The 21,321-nt window shown below is 46.2% G+C and overlaps 1 protein-coding gene across 2 annotated transcripts in view; it reads left to right on the top strand.

The window, feature by feature from the left end:
* CCDC92 (coiled-coil domain containing 92) overlaps nt 1–21,321 on the top strand; it is an 86,613-nt gene that overhangs the window by 17,371 nt on the left and 47,921 nt on the right. The window contains exon 1 of one of the 2 annotated variants that reach the window (XM_044990252.1): nt 12,949–12,967. The exons of the other annotated variant lie outside the window; for it this stretch is intronic. The gene's annotated coding sequence lies outside the window, so the exon portion shown is untranslated. Of the gene's footprint in view, nt 1–12,948; nt 12,968–21,321 lie in introns of those variants that run through there. 2 annotated transcript variants of the gene reach the window in all.

The following is a 21,321-nucleotide window of genomic DNA, read 5'->3' as shown; positions in this document are numbered from 1 at the left end:
ATGCCCGTGATTCATTGCATCTCATTCCTGTTCTTTAGTCCAACCTCCCATTGCAGCTATATGACCTCTGGGTGGGACCGCACTAGCTAACCAGTGTCGTACCTGGCTGTAGCCTCCTTTTCTGAGCTGCTGAGCCCTCACTGCTCTCGGTGACGTCTTTGGGATCGCTGAAAACCGGGCTATTAGTGATTCAATCAGTGGGGCTCTTTTCTTTTGAGTCAGTAATGAACCGGTGTCTCCCCCAACTCCGGCATGGAACTAGGGGCTGTTAACATGTGCTACAGAAAGTGGTTTAGGTGATTCAATAGAACAGATCTCTTCCCTCTGAATCAGGAATGACGCCTAGACTCACCAGGGTGTCAAGGGACTCTCTGTTTCTGGAGCTACAGTATTTCCGATGATATGTAAAACCAAGGGCTGGGCCACTTGATGTCATTAAAGCTCTCTAGGAACTTTTTTAAAAGCAGGGACATTAGCCCAGGTGTTCGGGCCACGTTCTAATTTGTGCAACTACATTGTGCCTAACTCTAGTCCCACTGCACTAAACCAATTGTATCATGTTGCTGAGAACGGCTAAATAGCTGCTGCTTTCCCTGGGACCAGTGATCCATCCTGTCTCAGACAGTGCTAGTACCAGCTGCTGCAGCCCTGGGTACACACAAAGGTGCACTGGTCTATCTAAATCCATTCAACTGAGCCAGTGCAAACCCCTTTGTGGTCAGTCTTCAATTGATTTCCACCTGGTTTATATTGATGCAGCTTAAATTAGTAAGGAATTGACTTAAACTAAATTGATATAAACCAGGTTGAAACCATTGAATGTCTACACAGTGGTTTTTATCAGTTTAACTAAACTGGGTTTTAAACTGATTTCCTTGCAACTTTGCACATAGAGAAAGCCTCAGCGAAAGTTGCAAGAAACCCTGCAGAAAGCAGCTACTGTGTTTCAGTGGTAGGAGGAGCGTGTATCGTGCTTTGGGATGTCTCAGGATGGAAGGCACTGTATAAAGATATTATTGTTTTGGGTAGGCAGGGGGGTGGAAATAAGGGTGGTGACAAAGAGGCTAAAACCATGCAAATGAAATCCATTCTCTGGCCAGTCTAACAATTGCAATTTCCTGGTATTCCTTGGATGCTATACGGCGTGTGAGGGAAATATTTGAAAGCCGGTGTGGCAGGGGCTGAGGCGTGCAGATCTGGTTATCATTAACGGCGGTTCTCTCCCTCATTTTCAGTATTCCCTCTGATGAAATGCCTGCTCTGTTTCATTAACCTTTTTGTCAGCTTGGCAAGCAGTGGGAGGTGACTCTGCGCAGTGTCGCCTCCTGAAATGAAACTCCCCTTCTCAGAGGTTCATGTAAGGAGCAATATTTACCTTGCCACATTGAGCAAAACAAGGCTTGTTGTGGGATTTGGGGGGCAGGAGGGATTGTTTGTTTTGGGAGGGAGAGAGAAAGACTTCTCTGAAATTCTGTGTAACTGATCCTATGCGAGCCACATAGTGGCAGTCTGCCTTACTGTCTGAAATGTGCATTAGAAACTAGTTTCAATCAAGGTAACCATTCAGCTCCCTAAGCCAAGAAAAATATTGGGCTTGTTGTCAGACCATTAGGAATAGGCTCTCTCAACAGACTGGCTTTCCTTGCCTTTGTATGGACTGTTTGGAAAAAGAAATCAACTTCATGGTTACTGCAGCCTTGAGTTACGCACACATGTTAGAGTCTGACAAGCAAAATATTCGCTGCACTTTGGAAGACATGTCCCAGGCTGTTCCTCCCTTGCTATTCAGTACCTAGGGCCTAATTCTGACCTCCTTTATGCCAACATAAATCTGGTCAATGGAGTTACTCCAGATCTCCCTGGGAGTGACTGAGAGCAGAATCTGGCCCACCTGTCTTTTTCCACCTTTCCCTGCTCCTTAACTGAAAGGGGTCGAGTGTGAATCCAAGTTCTTGCTGGGAGCTGCACCTCCATTCTCATGTAAATGACAGTTTCCAGGTGAAATTTCAGCTATGTGGCCACAGCAAAGCCCCTGACCCTGCCTCCCCGACTCTAGGTGTGTGTCAGCGCCTCTCCTTCGGGTGGAGTTCTGGGACAGGGTGTGTTTAAGCTACATAGGGTGTCTGAGGGACCAGCATTGGTTCCAAGGACTGGGCAGTGGGCCATGTGGTCTATGCTCAGAGGAAGGGGTGCCAGATGGGACATCTGTTTCCTGAGAGTCCCCAGAGACCCTAAGATAGAGACAATGCCTGGGCTCCGTTCAGACTCCGGAGGCTAAAGCACCTGGGATCCCACCGTTGATTCCCCTCATAGCAGTTAGGTGAGTGGCCAAGAGGGGGCATTCGATGAGACCTGTAATACTGTCTTAGGGAAACAGCAGCAGCCTATTTGTATAAGAACTCCATTGGGAGATGCCTTTGGGGGGTAGCTATAGCATTGAGTCCTTAGGTTTTAGGTGAACATGATTAATATTTTAGTTCAATCTGCAAAAACAGGCATCAATACCAAAAGCTTTTTAGAAGTCATCAAAGGAAGGTTTACAAAGACAAGTATTGCCACTCTATATTAGAGTGACCAGACAGCAAATGTGAAAAATCGGGATGGGGGTGGGGGGTAATAGGAGCCTATATAAGAAAAAGACCCCAAAATTGGGACATCTGGTCACTCTACTCTATATTAAAGGGCAGGATAAAATCAGCAGTGAAGATATTCACAGCCAAACCTACCTCCATTGGCACTGGTGCGGTTTTGTCAGGTTTCTTGGTATGGACATGTTATTAAGATGAAAGACCGATGAACTAGGAACATGCTTACCAAGGAATGCTGCTACATGGTTGATCATGTGGTCTCCAAAAGCTTCAGTGGTGTGATAAGATCACCAATAATGGACATAGACTAAATGTCCAGCCAGACTGGCTAGAGATCAGTCCAGGTGGCACTCAACCTGCAAGGAGGCTACATCCTTTTGTGATTTGTCATGATGGTAACTGTTACAGGATTCATGTGCCCCGTGGTGTTTGCATTTAGATTCCCAGCTTCCAAGTGCTGGAAGACTGAGCTGTCTGCTTTCTGTGTGTACCCTCGGGAGGTTATCAAGAGAGATCAGATTTACTGCTTCTAAAATGTCAGGAGAGAATAACAGGCAAAAATCTTGTACAAGACTCAGGTTACAATATATGATTCAGTACAGACATTTGAAAGGTCTGGTTCTTCAGGGCAGAAGAAAGCCACCACAATGGAAGACCTGCTAGCGGTCAGTGGAATGCCACCCAGCTAAGAAGCATCTGTGTAAGGATAGTATAACAGGTGCCCGAGAGAGAGACCCAAATCCCATTCTTCTTTTCCCCCGTCTCTTGGACAAGCTGTTAAAAAAGCAACCAAGAATTCTTGTAGAGGAAACAAACCCAAAGATGTCTTACAGCAAGGAATAAGCCTGAAGGTGCTGAGAACATCTGCTGTCTGAGCATCATAATGTATGTTTGTCTGCCATGCCATCCTTCCAACCCAACCATTCACCAGCCTAGCTTTGAACAGCAGAGATGCTCTGGTGAGTGTGCAACTTGGAGTCCTCAGAATAAACAGAGAAGTGGCTGCATTAAGACATAGTGCACTCTGGAACAGGAACTGGACCAGTGGATGATTCTGACTTTAGGGTGTGTCTACGCTGGAGCTGGAGATGTAATGTCCAGCTCAGGTAGACGTACCTGTGTTAGCTTTGAATGAGCTAGCACTCTAAACAGTGTAGTGCACAGGCAGTGGGAGAGGCCAGCTGTCCGAGTACATACTTTCGGTCTCGGATGGGATTATAGTCAGGGCAGCCAGCCCACACAGTCACAGCTACACTGTTATTTTTAGCATGCCAGCTCAATCAGAACTAGTGCAGGGATGTTTTCCCAAGATGGAAATTCCACCTCCAGCGAAGATGTACCCTTAGACTCTGAGATGCCCAGCCCCTGCTTAGCAAAAAAGAAAATACAACTAGGGCACACTAGGCCAAACTCACCACTACCCTAACCAGGTGGGACTCCATTGAAGTCGGTGGAGTTTTGCATGCTTACCCCAGTGCTGAATTTGCCCAGCTCTTGCTACTTAGCATGCTTGTCACAGCAGGTCACATAGACATGGCGAGAGGTGCAGAGCTGTGCACTGACTTATGAAATCCATCAGGCAAGCAGCTGGCTGGAGGCAAGTTTTCCTACAAACCAGAATGTTGTTTAACCACAGAGTTTAGTACATTAAAACAAAGGGGCTGCCAACCGAAAAAAAACCCAACCCCAAGCTTGGGGCCCATTATTCACTTTGGCGTTGCCCATTTGTGGGTTCCTGGAGCTGTGTGAACATTTCATATATTTTGTTGCTGACTTGAAACATGAGCCAGGTTCACCCGAACATCTGCTGGGGACAGAGGACTCTTGTTTGTAGACCCCGGGCCAAGTCTTGTGTGAGCCTGCCTTGAGCTTTGAGTGAATCTGGACCCTTTGGGTGGAACCCATTGACATGAACTGTGTGGTTTGGACCCAAACCCAGGCCAAACTCGGGGGTTGGCAGAGCTATGATTTGAGGAGCAAATCCTGCTCCACAGCCCTGGGAGGGCCTCGCCTGCAGCAGAGCTGCTTCACTGCTACAGCACAGAGAAGGGATAGGAAATAGAGCGCTCCTAAATCTAGCAATAGGAGGCCATGTCTGCAGCAGAAGTGGTGCATTGCCGTGGCACGGGGAAGGGATAGGGCTGGGTGTCCCTACACATCCCTGTACCGAAAGCTTTGGGGGCACGTGACAGGGCCTGTCTAGGTAAAAAGGGCCAGTTACCGCGGTGACGGTCTGCCCTGGAAGAGAGTCAGGGCTGAGAGAGTCTGATGGCTGCTGAAGCCCAGCTGGGGAAGGAGCTGGGCAAGGCATAAAGAGAGGAAGTTGGTGATAAGAGAGGGCTGCAGGGGGGAACTCTGCCGGCACTCTCTAGCATGGAGAAGCAAGGAGAGAATGCACAAGCAGACTAAACCCTAGGATCCTGCCTGGGAGTACACACTCTGGCAAGAACCTGGGAGAGGGTGAAGTAGCCACAAGGAGTAGAGGAGGCTTCGGTGGTAGGCCAGAAGACCGAGACAGGACAATAGGAAAGAGCCCAGAGAAACAACAATAGGATCTGGGATTGGGCAGACTGTGGTTGCTGGGGCAGAGGGTCCCTGGGCTGGAACCCAGAGCAGTGGGTGGGCCAGGGTTCCCCTGCCATGCCAGTGGCATGGTCTGGGCAACAGAGCTGAAGACGGCCTGAGACAGTTAGTCCTGAGAGACTTTGTTACTCCGGAAGGGAAAACGACAGTGACCTGGCTTGAAGGCCAAGTCACTAAAAGGGAGCACCTGAGTCCCAAGGAGTGCAGGGGGGGAGAGAGAGGCCACTATGCAAGGGAGGGGGTGTCAGACCTGAATGGAGCTAATCCCCAAACCCAGCCACAGGGAGGCGCCCAGTGGTGAGTGAACCTCGTGACAGGGAGGCAGGCCTGGGAAGAATACAATGAGTCGAGGACAATGGATAGGCTGCTATGTAGACCTGCTGGTTATTGTTCTCCATGGAGCAGAGGTGCAAGAGAACCTACTGTAGTAGCTCCCTAGAGCTGCTGCTCCTCCACAACCTAAGGAGAAGGAAGGATTTCGCCCAGGCATGTGGAATGTGCATCACGCTCAACTTCCCACTTTATGCCAGGGGGAGGGGGGGATTTAGCAATGAGTTGGGGGTGGGGTTGTTGCTTGAATGTAAAAGACCAAAGCTGTGAGCCCTAGATACTGTCATAACTGGCACAGTAAGGGAAACAGAGACCCAAAGCAAAAAAAAAATGGGCTTGCACAAACCCAGTGAGACCAAATTGCTGGATTCCTCAGGGCTCTATGTGATGTATCTGTTAGCAGTGAATACGTGTGAAGACTAGCAAGGATTCTTGGCTTAGCATGTGCAAGAGGGGTGCTCTCCCTCACAGGCTAACCGTGATGGAGAACAATGAGCTCCGGGAAACTTGTGGCAATATGTTGACTTGAGTTTTCATCAGTCACACGCAGTTTTGTGCAGATTGGTGGCTTACTACTGATTTGAATTAGAAGGATCTAGGAGAAGTGCTTGGAGTAACAGATTTTTCTATATTTATTTTGGATGTACATCCAGTGGAAAAAATATCTTCCAAAGCATTTTGCTTGGCTATGTGGCCTGTTTTATTTGGAGAACAATTGATGATGATGAGTGGCATTAAATGTGAGCGGTGCTTGACAGCTTTTTGACTCTCATGCAAGTCAAAGTAGCAAACTCCATATGTCTGTGCACGAGCGTGGGCAGGGGAGAGATACGAGATTTGGAAGAGCTGCCAGATGTATTTATCCGCTCCATGCTAGGTAGGAGTGTTTATCAGACACAGTGTGGATGGCAAAAGCATGTCCGTCTTTGCAGTGTTGTAATGCACAGCCCAGAACGCTGATTTGCTGGAAGTCTCTGCAGCATAATGGGAAACTAAATGGAGCATTTTTGCCATAAATATTGTAGAGATGAGTTTCATCTGACTTGCAATATCACAGTGGTTGACCGTGGCTTTGCCACAAGCCCCACATGAAGGGCAGCATATATGTATAGGACCCGCCCCAGGAGCAGACTGACGCTGCTTCCCGGTTTCCCCTTGCCCCAGGAGGACAAACCTTGGGCCAACCTTATTTCTGGCACAGGACACATGCACCAGTGAGCCAGCACAGCTGTGCTAGCCAGTGTGTTGTGGGGGTGGAGCCAAGGCTCTGTCCCTTCCCACCCACTCCCCTCCCACATGCCTGGGAGGGATGTTGTGGTCCCACAGAGGCTGCTCTCCCTTCCTCACTGCTATGCACAGCACGGGCAGCTGGCCCAGGGAGAAATAGGGCACCGAGCAGTCTGTCGCTGCCCTGTGCTGGCTTGGGCGATGGGCCGCAGGCAGCTGCCAGCAGTGGATCATTGGGACGACTAGGCGAGTGCATTGGTCGAACTCTGTTTTTCCCTTCTTTGTATACAGCGTTCTTGGGTACCAGAGGCAAGTGTAGGCAATATGGCAGGCAGCTGCAGGTGGGATAAATCCAGAGTAACTCCACCACAGCCAGTGGCTGTACTCCTGGTGTGACTGAGAGCAGAGCTTGGCCCCAAGAGTTTCATAAACTTAGGAGCAATAAGGCAAATAAAATGAGATTAACCAATTACATTTAAAATTCGAGATAAATGCTTTTGACAGTAATTTTGAATTTCCGCCCCCTGCCCCAAATGCTTCCAGCTGTGACCTCTGACTTGTGAAGCATTCACCTGAGACATGGGCCATGGTTGCTTCTTATAACTGGTGCTTTCAGTGCATTCAGTCTCTCCTAAGAAGAGACCTCTTCTGCAAAACATTAGCCTGACCCAATGAATGGCATCTCCGCAATGAAGTCCAGACATTCGGCTTCCTTACATGGAGCAGAGAGAAGCAGCTAGACATTAAGGCCCAGATTTGCAAAGATATGTAGGTATTGCTCCAGTCATAGAATCATAGAATCTCAGGGTTGGAAGGGACCTCAGGAGGTATCTAGTCCAACCCCCTGCTCAAAGCAGGACCAAACCCAACTAAATCATCCCAGCCAGGGCTTTGTCAAGCCTGACCTTAAAAACCTCTAAGGAAGGAGATTCCACCACCTCCCTAGGTAACCCATTCCAGTTCTTCACCACCCTACTAGTGAAAAAGTTTTTCCTAATATCCAACCTAAACCTCAACACTGCAATGCCCAGGTGATTTAGGAGCCTACTTCTCCTAGGCTCCTAACACTCATACTAATTGCAGCATTGAGCAATCAACCCCTAAATACCTTTTAAAACCTGATCTTAAGCTCTTTGGTGCGAGGACATGTATTTGATGTTTGTACAGCACAATGGAGCCTTAGCCTGTAAGCACCACCACAATCAATGATAAATAAGGAGCATTACACAGGCAAAGCGGGAAAGATTCCATCTGTCATCTCATACCATCACAGCATCACTACTGGCTCCAACCACACATGCAGAGATCCACTCTAAAAAGAAGGGTGAGGTGGAAATGTGCTGGGGCAGAAGAAAGAATTTGTCCTGCTGTGTGCAATGGCACATCTGCCCCAGGACACTGCAAGTTAAACACCGAGCAAGGAGCAACTTTGTGCAGTGGTGAAATGTGGCCTTGTGAATTCGCTGGCTTATGTCAGCGTATCTCCATTTCCACGGAGAAGCTGGCAGTGCACTAAATCCTAAAGTGCTTTAGGAAGGGGACAAGGCCGCGTCTGCAGTTCTTTCTTATTCTTTTTCTGGAGACATTAAAAGGTTTATTTATTATGCAGCTCGCCACACAACCAGCTTTCATCTTGAGGGCTGCCTAATGTTTTCAGGCTGTTTACTCCTTTAAAATGAACAGATGTTTTAGGCTTATTCTTTGGCCTCTGCTTCCAAGTCCAGCAGAATTCTTCCCAGTGCTCCTCACTGGAGTAACAGATTTTTGGCTCTAATAGTGAGGAAAAGATATCATGGCGGTTGCTTTGACTGTAAACATGGAGGTAGCCATCACTTCCAGCTGGGGATATCACTGCATCTTCATAGAAACAATCTAAACTTCCAAACACACTTTCGATTATCGCAGAGAACAGTTGTCCTTCCAGCGAACCTATTTTTCTTTCTAAAAGAGGTGCTATAGCTCCAACCGAAGTTACGGGCTTGATGCAGAGATGACTGTGTGAGGCTTTCAGCTGTGCTATGCAGGAGGTCTGACTAGATGATCAGAATGGTCCCTTCATATTTATGAATCTAAGAAACAAGGCGTTGGAGGTCGGCGTATGGCATTTGCCAGGGCTCAGCTAATGCCTACAAATTTGTGAATATTCACAAGGAACCTTTTTGAATTCTCTCTAGGTGTGTTCATACCACAAACCCATTCACTAGCCCCTTTCAGCCCCCATTCAGTCCAACTCTGCTGTTCACGCCAGCGTTTCTGCTTTACCGTCCAGTCTAGAATCTTTTTCTCAGGTGACTGATGCCACATCGGATATTCTGGTTGGGATTTTCAAAAACATTCATCATTCGCCTAAACTTGTTTCCACTGATGCCATTGGGAATTTCACCACTGAATTCAGGTGATGCTGAGTTTGATCATTTATTACATTGTAACTTGTTTATTCACTGGTAGCGATGAACAGAAAGAGTGTGAAAAATATAAACTGCTGTCCTTCATTCTACAGACACAAAGAGAGAAGGTGAGAAATCTGAACTGTCTGTTATGGCTGCATTAAATCCAGTCAGAAAATGTCTTAATTTGTTTACACAGACTGACGTGTCAGATTTTAATGCTTTCCAGGTGCTATAACTCAATGCTACTTGGGCCATAATAACCTTTCTTCATAATTTCCTTTGTCACTGGTGATTATCAAGGAATGCAGTGTGCTATATAGAGATGAGCCAAAACTAAATACAGGGACCCAAACACCCCTGAATGATATTAATTTAATGTCTAGGATGCTTGTCACAGAGTGACCTTCAAACCTGCACTTTGTGGCGATAATCATCGTGCAGACTTTAAGCAGTCTGACACCTGCAAACCCCATTGTGTCACTCTGCAAAGTGCATCCGCATGTATTAGAATTGCACAGCATGCATGGATGTTTACTAGTGATTTTAGTGATCAAAAGTTTAAGCCAAAATAATAATATTTTGTACCTTTATAACATCTTCTATATGAAGACCTCATATTGCTAATTAACTAAGCATCACGGTAACACAGTGTGGTGGGTAAGTATTCTCCTTTTACAGATGGGGCAGTTAAGGCATAGAGAGGTGAAGTGATTCACCCAAGATCTCATGGGGAGTCTGTAGTAGAACCAGGAACAAAACCCAGATCTCCTGAGTTCCAGCCCAGTGCCTTAACCACAAAACCATCCTCCTTCCCTTTAACTTTGAGAACGTTCTGCATCCAAATTCTGCCATGATGTCTGTGGTTCTCTTGATAACGTGCTGATCCAAAGCCTTAAAGCCAAACTCTGATCTTTAAAATACAGACCTGAGTTTTGTGGCTTGTGATACTCTTTAATCAATGCTTTTGGTCACTAGTTTTGCTTCTGTCTAATGACTGTTTCTTCCATTTAGTGTTAACTAAATATCACCACCTTGAGCTCATTGCTGGCCACTGTACCACGCTCTGAGTAGAAGCAGAGATAGAAGAGAGAGTATTTTATTTCAAAGAGAGAGGGGCATAAGCTACAAAACTCTCATCTGAATCTGAACTTCCCCAACACTCAGGGTCAATGGAATCCATTACAGGCCCCATGCCACAAACATTTAAAGGCAGGATCAGTCCCAGTGGTACTTCTTAAATGCATAAAGCTATTGGTGTCTGGGTCCTAGATGCCACCTGTGATGTTCAGCTCTGTTTCCAAACTACCCTGTGGCCCCAGCTCTGGTACACTGCATCTTTTGTGTGTAAAGTTAAAGGAAGGCAGCAATGGAGCCAAGGCCAGTGCTAAAATAAGAAAAATAAGAAGCCTGGCATAATGCCACCAGGCCGTCTCACCCCATGTGCATTCTGAATTAACACTTTGTGTCATCCTGAAATAGGATTTCTGGCTCTTCCTAGATTCACAGATTTATAAATCTGAAGGCCTGAAAAGACCGTTGTTATCTAGTGTGATCTCCTGCCTGACACAGACCAGAGAACCTCACCCAGTAAACTCGGCATCAAGCCCATAACATCTGTCAGAGCTGTAGCATTTCTTTTAGAAAGATAGCCAGTCTTGATTTTAAAAGACTACAAGTAATGGAGAATCCACCACCTCCCTGAATAAGCTGTTCTAATGGTTAAATACTCTCACTGTTAAAAAATTTTCACCTTGCGTCTAATCAGAATTTATCTAGTTTCAGCTTCCAATCATTAGATCTTGTTTGCCGTTTTCTGCCAGGAGCTGTCCGTTATCAGAAATCTCTTCCAAGTAGGTATTTGTAGACCATGATCAAGTCACCTCTTAATCATTTCTTCAATAAACTAAATAGGTTCTCTGTGCCTTTCACTATAAGGCAGGTTTCCATCTCTCGAATCATTCTTGCATCTCTTTTCCAAATCTTGTAGCTCTTTTCCAAATCCTTTCCAATTTCTCAACATCCTTTTGTAATGTGGACCCAAAACTGGACCCCCTCTTCCAGTACTGCCTTGTGGTTTGCTAACCAACCCCCTTGTGAGATGTTTCAAATCTGAATCTTATTTATCCAAACTCCCAGAGTGGTACCTTTTGATGTCCAAAAAAAATTTGATGTGTGGTTACCCCCTCTCGGTGCCTGACCTGCTTGTGAAACAGGGATGAGAAAAATATATAATGCACACCCTGTGCACAGTCTCTCACACATCAGGCAAGATCTCAAAGCTCTTTTAAAACATCCATTTAGTCTTCCAACAGCCCTGCAAGGTAGGTAAGTAGTATTAACACTCCGAGGGCTTTTTTTTATCCATTGATCTCAAAGTGTTTTACAACGGAACATTATGCCCATTTTAAAAATGGGTCAACTGAGTCACAGAGCCGTGTAAAAGATTTGATTTCCAGAAGCATAGAGGACTCCTCTTGAAGTCAGTGGGAGCTGTGGTTGTGAACCTGAAAAATCAGGCCTTTAAATGACATGCCCAAGGTTCCACAAAGAGTGAATCTCGAAGCTAGGAATTAGAGTTCAGGTCTCATGACTCTGTCCAGGACCTGATCTACTGATGCACACAGCCTTCTGTTCATGTATTAATACTTACATAGAGAAATGTACAAGCATGTGTCTTGGACAAGGTTGTCATTCCATGAGTGAAACCTGCACAGTCATCTCGGGTATCAAAACATTCCAAAGAGTCGTCACAATGACCATTGGCCATAAGTTTGAAATCACCTCATCCTTTACAGCCAAAGGTTGCAAACTGCGCTGCTGAAAAGACTGCTAAAGAAAACAAATAACAGCTGTGCCGTGCTCCAGCAATAAAAGCTATTAATAATTTCCAGCTTTGTTGGCTTGCCAGAGCTCACCTGCGCCGTGCAACTGCATTAAAGGAAGGGCTACTCCGTGGCTTTTCAGGGAACAAAAGGTTGGTCTGTAAGCCACAAAGCTGGGGAAAATTTTAAATTCCAGAAATAGAAAGAAGAAAAAAGTACATGCCAGCGAGATGGGATCTCATTTCATTTCTCAGTCTCTGTGGCTCTTTCTTGGCTTTTAATGTTTCGTACCACAGCTTATTTTAGCCCAGTTGGTGGAAAGTTTAAAATGTTTACTTAAGGGCAGAGCCTCAGCTGTTGTAAGCTGCCATAGCTCCACCGCCTTCATTTTTACACCCGCTGAGCATCTGCCCCTTAGTGCTTAAAACACTTGTTGCAAGTGGAAAGCTGAGTTGCTTGAAATAAGCTGCAAAGGCAAAATGGAAATACTCTTTCCGTATTAGCAGAAGCAAATGTGCGTGCTAATGTAGAGTGGGCTGGGATAGAGGCTGCCAGCCTCACATTCCATACAGGGCTTAAGTTTTGGGTCACGGGCTCCATAGAGTCCCAGGGGCCTCGGCTCTTTCCCATCTCACCTGCAAACTCCCCCACCCCCATCAACCTATTTAGAGGCAGCACAAGGCCCTCTTTTACAGTCTGGCCCCTCTCACTGTGCTGGACTGTGTAAACGGGGCTTAGGGGAGCCAGAGCGCCCAATTAGCATTTTCTGTGGCACCTGGAGGGAGACCAGTAATTAAAGATTAGCCCCAGCTGGGGAGAACTAGACCTGGAGTTTCCTATAATGCTAAGACCGAGGCTCATAGGGAGAGTGGGCCCAAGAGGGAGGTAGTTGGGAGCTTGCTCTGAAAGCAGCCACAGGGGGCCTGCAGGAAAGTGCCTCTACCCTCAAGGGAGTGGGCAGCTGGGGAGGAGGAGACTCCTAGCGCAGCTCTGGGAGAGGAGAGACTCCAGAGAAGAAGCCCTGCGGGTAAGCAGCTTGGGAAGAGCTGGGCCTTCAGGGAGATGGCCCTGGGAGGCCTCACTCTGTGATAGAGCGAGGAAGAATTCTGCAGAGCCTGGGGAGGAGTAAAGAGTCTGTTGAAGATTGAGCCTGGGAAGGGTGGGAAAGTTTTTTGTTTTTTTGGTTTTTTTTTTTTTCCCTTTGAGTCAGAACTTTGTTACCCTGGAAGAGTAGGACTCTTAGGGTGATCTGCCTGGAAGAACAAGTGACTCCACAGACCACCAAAGCCAAGAGGAGGAGGGTGAGGCAGACAGGCTGCAATGCCAAGTCTCACCATGAGGAGGTGCTCTGCGATGGTGAATCTATGACCCCACTGAGGTCTAACATTGTTATTCACACCCCAAGAACATAAGAACATAAGAAAGGCCGTACCGGGTCAGACCAGAGGTCCATCTAGCCCAGTATCTGAAAACCCAGGCACTAGGTTTCTTGTCTGTGAGGTGTAGACTTAGTCCTTCCTTTGACACATTGACCAATCAGTCTTGAGATTAGCTTTCCTTAGCTATTCTGATGAGCTTTCCTTAGCTATTAAGTGTTTTATTAGCCAGGTTGGTGGTTTTGCCTTTGCCACAGAGGGGCCTTGCATTCATTCAGGGCAGAGTGACTGAGAGCCCTGATATGTCTTTATCAGGCTTGAAAATCCATCAAAAGTACTGATAGTCTATAATGGGTCTAGAACTTCCTGTGTCGTGGCTGTCTCTGATGGTCCTTTCACCTTTTCCCTTAGCATTCAGATTCAAACACATTTTCCCCATCTTCCAGTTGCTTTCCTCCTCTTCCAGAACAGGTCAGCCCCAGACACATCCCATCTCCCTACCAGCATCAGCACAGATCCTGTGTTTGTACTACATGTAAAATGATCCCTGGCACAGGTGCCATTCAGCTCAGTGCTTTTATGAGCAACATCTGCAAGTTCTTTTATTCACCAAATCCTGATGGGGGCGGGGGGAATTAGCAAAGATGCAACTTGCTTTTCTCTCCTGTCAGGATCACGGCAAGATTGGGTTATGCTGGATGTATCCCTGCTAGAGTAACTGAGATCAGAGACTGTTCCACTGAGCAGAATAGACTACCAAAACATTTAGCATAACTTCACCAGCGTCTGAGATATAACACCATATCGATGACTGGATTTTCCTCATTGCACCAACAATTACCTCTCCCTTGGCTTTTGCTGTGGCACCATGGCTGTAACTAACAGCATCACTGTTACCTCTCCTTATTACCTTTATTCTGCAGAATGTCCTGTACATGAGGTGTCCATAGTGGGAGCTTGGGAGGTTGCTGTGAATTCATGGTGAGCTCCATGTTGAAACTTTGCCAAAAGTCAGGGAAACCACAATTATTGGGAGTTGGCTACCCTGTCACAGGAGAGGGGAGGACAGCTATGGATCTGGCCCAGCCACTGGCACAGTGCTGAGAGCAGGAGTTGAGGGCATTTAGCACCATGCAGAAATGGTTTGACCTCTTGCAGAATCAGCCCCTGGGTGCTGTGGAGAGGAATTCATGACACACACGCTTGCTGGGTGCTCTGTGTTGGGCTCAAGCAATTAGGTGCTGGAGCTCAACCAGTTTTTTAAATTCATAACTGATGCAGCAAGCCCAGAAATTTCCATGGGGTGGCTGCTTGATCTGGATTTTGCCTTGTGTCCTGAGAAAAATAGCACTTTGCAAAGCTCAAGGTAACGAAGCCTTAGAATGCATGAGTGAAATGGGCTCCAAGCTGGCAAGATGATGCTTTGCCGTTGCACGTTTTAAAAGAGTGTGTGGATTTGATGTAAAGCCTGTTATATTTGGCTGGTAACTTGCTTACTTTGTGTCTGAGCAGATAATGTTGCCTCAGTATCATCTATTTCCCCCCTCCCCTCCTTTAACTTTACAAAGTATGTCTTTAAAAAAAAAAAAAGCCTGTGACTTTGGCTGAGCAGCCTTCTCAGGAAATGTCTATAGAGACTGTCTGCACAGGAAATATCTCCAAAGGGGAGGAGGGGGAGGAAAGAAAAGCTGAACAGACCTAGATTCTTCTCAACAGATAGATTGTGTGCAAGCACTTCCATTTCACTTCCTCCTTCGGTGCTGTGGTTGGCTTTTCCTCGCGGCTCTCAACCCTCCCACACTACAAGTCTTTACTAAGGTTCCATCGCTTGGCCTCCCATCACACACAATCCCAGTAAATTTCCTTGTACTCTCAGGACCAGATTTTCAATAGAGCTCTGGACCAGAGTTTCAAGTGCTCAGCAACCACAATTGGGGCGGGATTTTTCCAAAGAGCCTAGGATTGCCTTACATCTTCCCTCCCTGCAAGCCCTGTGCCCGTGGAACTCCTACTGATTCCAAAGACAGGGCCAGGCTTTTCCTCTCTATAGCCTACAGCATGTCCACAAGCATGGACCTCTGTATGACATCCCACTGATGGGAGTCTGCACAGGCACAGGGTTCATTCAGGTGCATCGTTACAGAGTCGGGCTAATATGAGAATGGAAAATGGAGAGAAGAAACCTGAAATTTAACCATCACACTTGCGTACGTGCACACACACACACCTCTACACACAACAACAAAAATCCCCTCCCTTTATTTTTATGCCCTGTCACTTGCATGTCTCCTCTACTAGCTTAGTTTGTCAGCAGCATTATTTACTTTCTGCAAGTTACTTTGAAATTTTGCCATTGTTTTAAGTTGAGCAGCAGCAGAGGTGGATTTCCCTCGTTCCTCTCTCCAACTGCAAGTTTAACGAAGGATTAAACGTCTCGGAGATGCAATCCACAAATCATTGCACTTTACTGTCTTAATTTTAGTTGAACCGTCTGGATCAACCACAGCCAGTCTTCAGTCTTTTACGATAATAGGAGGCTGCTTTGTGGAATGCTCCTTCTATAACGGAATATATTGTTACCTCTTTTGACCTGTGTGGTTGGCTCGTAGTGCAGATTGTTTCTGTTAGGAGAAGAAATGGAATGAAGTGAAGTGGCCAGGTATCTCTTTGATGCAATCCTATTTCTTTGCACAGAATGGACACAAAATCTTGTTACCCTGAACACAGTAGGAACCAAACAGGTGGCAATTTCTTTGCTCACAGTTCCACGCCTCCTTCCATCCGCAACCCTGCCCAAAAAGTTCTCTCTCCTAGTTTTCTCTCAGAGCCACACTTTAAGTGCTTCTTGGCTGTCTCCTTGGCTTTATTATTTTTTTATGCTTCTTTCTGCTGGTTCCCTGGCTGCTTCTGGTGCTTCCTCTCTGACATACGCACTGCCATGAAACATGCCGGGTGAAACCCCTTCACGTAGCTCAGTTTCTGACCAGTCTTGTGCACGACTTGTGTTTTGGATGGCGGCTCCTATTGTTTCAGCTATCTTACTCCAAAAAGGAGCTTAACTGCTTCCTGAATGAAGGTTGTCTGTCACACCCACCAGCTTCACCCAACCTCTCTCAGAATGACACTTAAAAATGGGTTTGAATTTCACCCAACTGCTATCATGTTCAGAGATCCATATCTGCACCTGATAGGAAAGAATTAGCAGGGAAAACAAGTACCTCTTTAAAGTTAACAGGAAAAAGCACAAAGTATATGGCCATGTAAAAATTATGGATTAAGCCGAGTGACGTATAAACAATGTGTCTTCTTCCTAGGGTTATCTGATGTATAAAGGAGCCTAATTATTGGATTTTTCTTGCCTGAGCTTAAGACTTTGAATGCTAATGTGAGTTTGATCAAAGCCAGCTGAATTCACACGGGTGCTGTATATGCAGCATCCCCACTAAGCTTCAGAAATAGCTGAGCCCACCTACTATTTATCTTAGCATTAACCCCAGCCAGGGGAATACACCTAGTGGCCTCTTGGATGGCAATAATAATGCTAATGGAATTCTGAATGTATCTACTTACCCCATCAAGCTGGGCAGTGTTCACCACCCCTCCTAGGACCTCATGGGATTCCTTCCTCCCTCATAGCAGCAGCCGTCATCCCAGGCCTCACTCTTTCACTGGGAGACCAAACAGCAGGGAGAGTATGAAACACAAAGCTCCCTGAGAAGCAAAGAGCTTCACCCTCACCCAAGACACTCCCAAAAATCTTGGTCACACCACGAAAACTCCAAGATTCTGGGCTAGCTCTCTCATGTGGCTTGCCCACGCCTCACAATGGGCCCTCAGGCCGGCCTCTGGTCCCCTCCTTTAAAGAAGAACAGAGATTTTTCATTGCAAAGAGCTCAGCCCCTGCGGGGAGCTGGCCCCTGCTGGTGAATTACAAAGTGAAACTGTGTTCGTGCTGCCATCCCCATGGCTCCTCGCGTAGGTCGGAGTATCTGATGGCAAGGAATGTGGGGATGGGAGGTGGAAACAGAAGTCTTTTTGCTATGTGTTGGCGTCCTCTCCAGGCCTTTGCATGTTGGAAACCATTTCCATTATCAACCCTCACAAACACTCTTGTTTTCTATATTCATAACCTGGCCTCAGTGAGACTTTTCTGCCTTTCCTGCTACCATCTCTTCCGACCTATTCAGTCACTCTGCCGATAGCTCTAGCTGTCCTGGTGGTTCTTTCTGAGATGAGGGCATTGATACCATAACACCATCGATCATGCCATTCTTCCCTCCCTAAGCTCCTTTTCCCACTTATTTCCATTATGGACAGCAAGCAAAGGTCAGGCATCCATCATCTCTGTCCCTTGATGTCAGAAAGCCTCTAACTGGCTGTTGAGTTTTGCCATTTTTGTTGGGAAACATCTTAGTTCAGGACAGGAAGGTGAACCAGCCACTGTTTCAAGAAGCCGAGTTTTCATCCTGTTCCGAGTGCTTCCTTTGCCCTGCTATAAAGGTGGGTAAAGGGGGTCTTTGCCAGCCTCCAACCTCACCACAAGCAAGTTTGTCAGCTTCCTGCCCACACTGTACACATCCTTCATTGCCATGGACAGCAGCGCGTTTCCACAGCAGGATGGAACCCACACACCGTGATATCTCTTTGTGTTCATGGGAACAGCCCCACAGCCTTCTACTTAATCCACAGATACAAGCACACAGGATGGGCGGTGGCAGGCCATGCAGCCCCACCAGAATGGCTCTGTCTCCACTTACGGCACCCTGCACACCATCTCTGGTGCGGGAGGGGAATTCTGTCTCAATGGCCCATTCACTGGGACGGGACTTACCACCAACTATGGCAGTCTGTTTTGAGATATGGACACTTGTCCACTGGAAACTGGACCAAGACCACCATAGCTTTCTGTACCCTACTTCATAGTACGCACAGTATTGGATCATTGTTACCTTGTGCCTCCCACAGCTGTTTGTTTGTATCTACCTGTTATCTCTTGTCTTAGGGTTTGTCAACAAGGAGAAATTTACAGCATAACTATACCAGTGTAATTGTATCATTGTAGTTCTACTGATTATGGTATAATTCCCCATGTAGACACTCATTCTGGAATTAGTCCCTTTCTCCAGTTTACTTTGTAGTGAAATACACTAAACCAAAAAAAAAGCATTCTTATTGTGCGAGAAGAGTGCCCGCCTGGGGACCTTTACTGGTATTACTCTAGAGGTGTAATTATCCCAGTGTAGACAAGAAGTTGGGTGAGGGACTCTTTTTTTTTTTTTCCCCCTGTGTTTGTACAGAGCCTAGCACAATGGGGTCCAGGTCCATGGCTGGGGCTCTAGGTGTTTCCTCAATACAAATAATAAACAGTCATAACGCCAGAACCCTCAGATAGTAACTACTTTGTTACTACCAACCCAAGGTGGATTTGAACCAGTGTCCGACATTGGGCTGAGCTTTGCTGACCAACATCAGCTAAGGATCTGGCCTATTTCCAATATTGTAACCTCTAACATGAGCAGAAATCAAGTCTTTTGGATGGGAAATTTCACAAAAGGCAGTTAGAATCAAATGTATGGGTTGATGTTTCATTTTCTGGGAATCCAAATGAAAACCGGAGGCTGGGTATGCCAGAGTATGAGGGCTCCCAGGGAGTACATCGGAGGAAGCAGGCTCCCTCCGGGAGCCAAGATTTATCTTCCAAGCATGCTGAAGAGAGACTGTTTGCAACAGTGCTTCAACCACGGGGCTTTCTTCATTTACCCTGTCTTGTGTGTCGTTAGGAGAACTCTGTGCTTCTAGTATTTCATGCAGCTACTCATACTGCAAGCACAGTAACAGATGGCCACCAGATCAAAGTTAATCAGCATTCTGTATGCTGTATTTCGAGCTTAGAAATTCATCTGGTTCTAGTAAAATATAGCCTGAAAGCTTCCTAACGTTTCAGCTCAACCACAGAATTATATTAAATGTCTAAGCCTCCCCATCCTCACAGGAGACTGAGAAGAATCATAGGAGATATTAAAAAAGGGCTTGATTAGCAAGTTGATTAGAAAAGATTTAAATGCAGTCTTGTACTGGTATGTTACTGGAGATCAGCATTTTTAATGGAGGCTGCGGACTTTTCTTTTACTTTGGTTACTCTGAAACTTACAGGAGGGTCACATTCAGACCTGGATCAAGAGAGGACAACCCCATTTGCATTCTCTTATACCTGATGGCCTCCGTAGTGAAGACACCACCATTACTGCTGTGCTAGGAGTATGTAATATACTTTGGATTGTTTAGCTGTTCTGCATTTGTCAGCAGCATTTGGGATTTTTGCATTGCTCCTCAGTGTTTTTCACTGGTTTTCCTTGTGTGCATCTTATCGCTATTATTAATACCTCTACTGCGCCAGGTAAAAGACGGTCCCTTCTCTGGAGAGCTGACATTATCAATAGACAAGACAGACAATGGATGAGAGAAAGAAAGGAGTATTCTCTGCATTTGGAACTGAGGCCAAAAGAGATGAGGTGGTGGTTAGTTGTATTATTGTAGGACTTAGGAGCCCCAGTCATGGAGCAGGACCCTATTGTGCTAGGGGCTGTACAAACACAGAACAGCAGGCTATGTCGGGAGTCTGTAGCAGAGCTGAGAACTGAACCCAGCTCTTCTGAATGTCAGTCTGGTGCCCTAGCCACACCTTCCTCTTGAGGGTATAATGTGTGTTAGGTTCTTGATGCTTCTGCAAAGTAACACTTGCTTCTGAATGCATCAGATGAACTCCTGGGCCCACTGAAATCAATGGCAAAACTCGCATTGACATCAATGGGGCCAAGATTTCACCCAACATTGTTAAATTCTTGTATTCCTCAAACCATTTGTGATTCTTCCTTTTTTTTTCTCTTCCTCCTTTAAAAAAAATCCCACCACTATAGAATACTTATTCCTATGGTCTATGAGAGCAGCATACACTCTGCAACTTAGTTTTCTGCCTTGATTTGTGTAACTGGAGGCACAGAGCTGATGGGGAGTAAACCAGAAACTGTTCAAAATGACACAGAAGAGACAAATCCAAATGTCTTTCTCACATGGGCTTCATTATTTTAGGATCAAATCCAAACAGTCCAAATTCCAGTGATTCTAGACTTTGGGAGCCTCAGACCTTTCTGTACCGTCATCCCTGTGGTTTCATTGTGGCGCAGCAAACCTGGAAAGAAAGCTTGTTGGATTGGATCTCAAGTATTTTAGCTAGTGTAGCTTGAACTGCCAGTGGTGAAAAGAGTGCTCCCAAGCATGAATGAATGTTTTATTCTGTGCATTTTAGAGGTATTAAGTATAGCCAGGCATTATTGATGGGCTGGAGAGTTTTTCTCATAAGAAGTATTTCCATTGACACACAATAGATGTTCTTTGAGATACCCATGTGTAGAAGTGGGAGGCATCCCGTGGTTGGCAGAGGCTACTCAGATGGTATATATTTAACACACACCTCTCATTTTTGGCACTAGTTTACCACAAAGCACCATGTATTGTTTTTCACTCTTCCAGCACAGACACACCCAAATTCCTGTTCAGAATTCTGAGTGGTAGAACTTCCTAACTGAGACAAGATGACGCTTTGGGACAAATCCTACCCTTAGTTACGCTCGGGTAATTGAGGGCACAAGCGCACATTACATGTCTCATTACAAAAGTGGTCTCCATGAGTGCCTCTTCCACTGGACCCAAAAGAGCACCTTCATTAGCTCGTAGCAGTAGTTGGCTCTTATCCCCTATGTAGAACAGGCAGTGTATTATTCATGCCTACTCGTAGGGGTGACTTATCACAAGTATCTGAGCTCCACAGGGTTCAAATCCCAGCATGGCCCATGGTGGGAGAGTCATTATAAACTTGTGACCCATTTGAGTATTTGAACTCTTGCTGACCTCATACTCTTGAAATGAACCGTCTCTGATGGGGAGTGTGCGTAACCCACCAGCAAAGGGTGGTGGCTCTCCCTCTCCCCTGGCTGGCCTTTGTGGA

The sequence above is a fragment of the Mauremys mutica genome, chromosome 16 (genome assembly GCF_020497125.1).
Source record: "Mauremys mutica isolate MM-2020 ecotype Southern chromosome 16, ASM2049712v1, whole genome shotgun sequence".
NCBI lineage: Eukaryota > Metazoa > Chordata > Testudines > Geoemydidae > Mauremys > Mauremys mutica.
Note: the sequence above shows the minus strand (reverse complement) of the source record. Positions and strands in the feature narration are given on the sequence as shown.